At 44.5% G+C, this 5,434-nt stretch overlaps 1 pseudogene; it reads left to right on the top strand.

Moving 5' to 3' along the window:
* The window catches only part of LOC114620598, a 7,679-nt pseudogene extending 2,449 nt beyond the window's left edge, over window positions 1-5,230 (top strand).
* The last annotated feature ends 204 nt before the right edge of the window (window positions 5,231-5,434 follow it).

Here is a 5,434-nt window from a genome sequence, read left to right on the forward strand (position 1 = left end):
TTGCTTTGCTTTGCTTTGCTTTGCTTTGCTTTGCTTTGCTTTGCTTTTCAAAGCATGTTTAGGCTAGCCTTAAACTTGCTATGTCATCAATGATGGTTTTGAACTCCTGATCCTCCTACCTACACTTCCCACGTGCTGGGATTAGAAGACCAAGCCTCCATGCTAGACTTGAAATTTTTGCAAATATGTTTTATTTTTTTCATGGTTGAGCACCCTCCATATTCTAAACCAATAAAAAAAAATACATAAGGCAAAAAAAGGTCCTCACTGGAATCCAACTTGAAGGCAACTGGACCAGTTCTGTACAGTACCGTACATATGACCTTCCCTCAAGCTAGACGCTCCTCCCAAGCAGTGCTGAGATCTAGCACCGACTTCCCTGAGTGCAATTCTCCTGTGTCACTCTAAGGGCAGCTTCTAAAAGAAGATGGATGATGTCACTACAAAATCCAAGACCAGCAATGACCCTGCCCTGAGCGTCTCATGTTCTAAGGAAAGAGATCCATACATGTTCTCAAGAGAAAGGCATTTGTCTATTTCCTATGTAACCTGGTGTTACCTATCTTCTCAAAAGTTTCTTCTGAGGAAAATTTACATTAGCTGCATTTTATCCACTCCCCAAATAATTCCCAGCTCTCTCATAGATATCTAGCAAGAGGCCTTTATACACTCAGAGCTTTCCACCGAAATGCCAGGAATACTTGTTTTCTTAACAGAAAGTAAATAAGAGGCACACTTAGGAAACTTAACAAAATACAAAAGCACATGGAGACTCACTCCCAAGCTACTTGATAGTCCAGAGCTTGACTCAAGGGACCTTACCCAAGGGGTTCCTTTAATGAAAAAAAAAAACTCAATTATTCACTATTTCTTCAGAGAAATAAAACCAATAGGGTATGGGTGTGTCTGTGTTTGAATATTTGTGTGCATCTGTCTGTATTTGCTTGTGTATATGCCTGTGCTTGTATCTGTATGTGCCTCTGATTGTCTGTGTATGTGTGTGTATGTGTGTATGTTGAGTATCTGTATATGTGACTATGTGGCTCTGTGTGTGTGTGTGTGTAGCTAAGTGGCTGTGTGTGCACGCATGCGCACATGCACTTGTCTATCTGTCTGTCTGTGTATTAACACTTTTTTTTAAATGAAATGTAAGTGGCCAGTAAGTACTGTTAAAATATCCAACCTCATTAGTCATGAGAAAAACATGAATCCAGTCCCTATCAGAATGGCAACCATTTAGAAAACAAATAACCTAAATAGAAAAAATATTGACAAGGATGTTGACTGAAGTGAACCTTGATCTACTGGTGGGAATATTAACTAATCTAGCCACTGTGGAAGTCAATATCGAGATTTCTCAAAAAAAAAAAAAAACCTTCTACCACGTAGCCCACTCCTGAGTATCTACCCAAAAGACTCCAAGTCACCACATCCCAGAGAGACTTGCACATCAATGTTTATGGTAGCATTATTCACAACAGCTAAGTGACAGAGCCAGCTCAGGTGTCTAACACTGGGGGAGCAGGAAAACATGGTGAAACAATGGAAATGTTTCTGGCCATGAAGAACAAAGTCATACTGTTTTTAGGACAATGGAAACAACTGAAAATAATCATATCAAACACAGCAAGCCAGTCTCAGAGAGACAAATCTCATATGTTTTCTCTCATTGGTGCTTCCAAGATGGTGTAGAGATACATAAAATCACCTAAATATGCACAACAGGAAACTATCTAGAACTACAATGGGAACTAACAGTCGTGGTGGTAAGCTGTGACAAGGGAGCCTGGATGAAAAATGCTTAATGCAGTGTGTGTGTGTGTGTGTGTGTGTGTGTGTGTGTGTGTGTGTGTTCAAAATGTAAATTCAAATGAGGCTCAGGAAATCTGGGGCTGTGTTTCAGAACCCCAGGAGCTACTGAGAGAAGGAGCTTCATGAGTTGATGTCCCCTAGAGAGCAGATTCCAACAGACGGTATCATCTGGAGAACTGTGCATATTTTCTTCCTTTAGGCACCATGCCCATCCCCATAGTCGAAGAAATTCTATCCAGTAGCCTCAGCTCCAAATAATGTCCATGTAACTGCCTGACCCTGCATGACTCAGCTGCTCAGCACGTGTGCCAGTGCTCACGGCCTCCCCCAACCTCATCTTTCCATCTCTTCTTCCAGAACAGCAACTGGGAGCGCCTTGGGGAATGGGGAAATACCGCTTCAGAAGAACCACCACCTGTCGACAGGCATTTCCTGAGCTCCCAAACCAAGGGTGCTCAACAGAACACAGTAGCATAGAGATCCGTGGTTCTGTCGACTCAGTCAAGCTGGAATGTGTGCAGAAGCAAAGGGCTCTGCCAACAAGAAGCAGTCGGTCACTCTGCAGTGGGAAGAAGCGCTCCCTCCCTCCTCTCCCACTGTTGACTCTATTCTCTCCCTCCCTCTCTCCCTCCCTCTCTCCCTCCCTTCCTCCCTTCCTCCCTTCCTCCCTCCCTCCCTCCCTCCTCCCCTCTCTTCTCCTCGATAGTGAGATGAAGTCCAAAGAAGGGGGCAGGCGTGGGTGGGTAAAAGCTCTGGTGTTACAGATATTCCTTTGGCTTGCAGTCTTTCCAAATGGCATGTTCGGCTTCAGTCCCTCTCCCTTATTAGTGGACTTTATTCACCACAGCACACATGTGCACAGAGTTGGGTGTGCTGGGACATGAAATGGTATGGGAGAGTTGCAAGATAGAGAAAAAAGGGAAAGGGAAATGAATTTTTAAAACGTCCCTTTCTTCTTTCTTTCTTCCTTCCTTTCTTTCTTTCTTTCAATCCTTCTTTTCCTATCTTATATGTATGGGTGTTTTGCCTGCATGTATTTCTGTACACCACATGCCTGGTGCCCAGAGAAGCCAGAAGAGGCCATCCAATCCCCTGGAACTGAAGTGATAGACAATTTGGAGCCACCACGTAGGCGCTGAGAATCAAAATAGGTTCTTCTGCAAGAGCAGCCAGTGCTTTTAAACACTGATGCACCTCCAGCCCCAGAAAGTACATTTTTACTAGTGCAGAAAGAAAATACTATAGTTTGAAATTGTGTGTTTTCCAAATAAGTGTCCACTGGTAGGGAAATTTCTAGACAGGAGACAACTGCTTCTTAAACACAGGTTCTCTGTGACAATGAGGTACAGAAGTGCTTTTCAGTGAGAGAGGATTCCAAAGACCCTGGAGGAGACTTGACTGAAGAACTAGCAAGAAGCAAAATTTTATAAAAGGAAACTCACTATGCAGTGTAAAACTGTAGAATCCTGAATGCATGACTAGTGTTTCTCTGTTAACTGAGTTTCCTTTCTTACTCTTTCTCTCTCTCTCTCTCTCTCTCTCTCTCTCTCTCTCTCTCTCTCTCTCTCTCTCTGCTATATTTTATAAAATGGTGGGATAGATAGATAGATAGATAGATAGATAGATAGATAGATAGACAGACATAGGAATAGGCATAGGTTTAGGGATGGATGGTAAATATTACATATAATGCTGAGAGAGGAGCATTTCAGCAAGTCCTGCCAAGATGTCCTATAGGGAATCACACCATGTGACAGACCTAGTATAAAGACTTATTATTGGGTGAAAGGAGGGGAGTGCAGAAGTAGAGACAGAGAAAGTGGTGTGAGCGATGGAAAGGGCAGAGAGAAGAAAGGGAAGAGAAGGGAGAGAGGGAGAAAGGAGGGGGAAGAGGAAGAGCCAGCAGGGAATGCCAGAAGGAAGACAGAGGTGGGGAGGGGGGTTGAATAATCCTTTATACACCTGCCTCACACCTGGAGGCAGGTGATGATGTAAGCTGTTGCTAGGTGGCTGTTGCTATGTCCCTAGGAGGAGCCTAGTGGAATTGTCTGTAAGCTAATACCCACTCCCTGCTTCGACACAGGGTTACCCGGAGGTCCCAGCTTGTATTCTATGAATCTCAGCTGGTCACGGGTTCAAACATGGTGCTGACCCTATGCATTTATTTCATCCTGGGGAGAAGCCTTGGTTCTTTCAGTGCCTATGACTTCCACCTAACTTTAAGTCTCTCTGTGGTTTCTAGAAATATCACTGAGTCCTTCCAGCAGAGATTTCAGGTTTCACAGTGGCTATAATGGTAAAGGGACTAGGCCAACAAACTTCCCATCTACAGCAGCTTCAAGGGAAAAGAGCAGAAACAGGTGAGCAGCATAAACTAACAGCATCTCGGGAGTGATTCATGACGTGAGTACTGGCTGGTGCTTCCATTAAGCCCTTCCTTGTAGGACACTTTACTAGCCTAAAGAATACACCTCTCCTTCCTCAAAGGGTTGCAATTTTAAAAATCTGTGTGTCACTCCCGAAGCACCAGATGTAGTAATTTATAGTGAGAAGGCTAGGCTGAGGGAAGGGAAATCCCATAAGTGGTCCATAATCTACTCTCAAGGACAGGCATACCTCCTTGAGGATCCCAGCACTGAGAAGGATGACGCCGCACAGGATAAATGAGATCATACAGATTTGTCACAAGAGCACCTGTCAAATGAGAGTGAGGAGTCTCTCAACAGAGGCCAGGCAAGACCAGAGCTGCAGAACTTCTCAGAGACTGAAGTGCCATCCACCAGCCAGGAAGAAGACATTTTGCAGGGAGTAATTTCTGAGAGGAAGCAGCCAGACTACCTGAGAACTGAGCAGAGCCTGGGGAATGACTCAGTTCCTGACTGGGAAGAGATGGAAGCAACTGAGTTTGTTGGTCAGGACCCTCATCCACCACTGGGTCCTGCTGGTTCTCTCAGAGTAAAGGGTGCTGCCCCAAGAAGACACTGTTGTGGATGCTGTACCATTGTCCACCCATATTCTGGAAAGTAGGGATCTTCAGAGTCTTCGTGGTTTCAACTTACCCACTTCCCAAGGAATAGCCTCCTACACATAGAAAAGATGATCTAGAGGCTGCTAACCCAAAGCCTATTAACCCACAGCCTGTTAACCCACAGCCTGTAGAACAAGTTAACATTCTTGCTGGCCAAGCTCGGTTTCAGTGTACTGAATGCAAGAAGAGGTTTCTTTACAGGTCTCCCTTTGACCTCCACCAGAGGTCATGCACAGGAGAGAGACCCTTCAAGTGCAATTGTGCAACAAGGCCTTTCTACAGTCCTCTGACCCCCCACTCACGTATATTCTGTTACCATCAGTCCTTAAGATCTCTGTATACCTCTCTCATGGTACCCTTTTCAGTTCCATGAACCTTACTACCCTATAGACACACACAGACACACACACACACAGACATACACACACAGACACACATAAACACAGACACACAGATACAGAGAGAAAGACACATGCATATACATACACACAGACACACATACAGACACACACACAGAGGTACACACATAGACATACACACAGACACAGAGACACACACAGACAGACAGAAACACACACAGACATGCACACACAG

This window comes from Grammomys surdaster, unplaced genomic scaffold, assembly GCF_004785775.1.
Source record: "Grammomys surdaster isolate TR1022 unplaced genomic scaffold, NIH_TR_1.0 169, whole genome shotgun sequence".
NCBI classification, from domain to species: Eukaryota; Metazoa; Chordata; class Mammalia; order Rodentia; family Muridae; genus Grammomys; species Grammomys surdaster.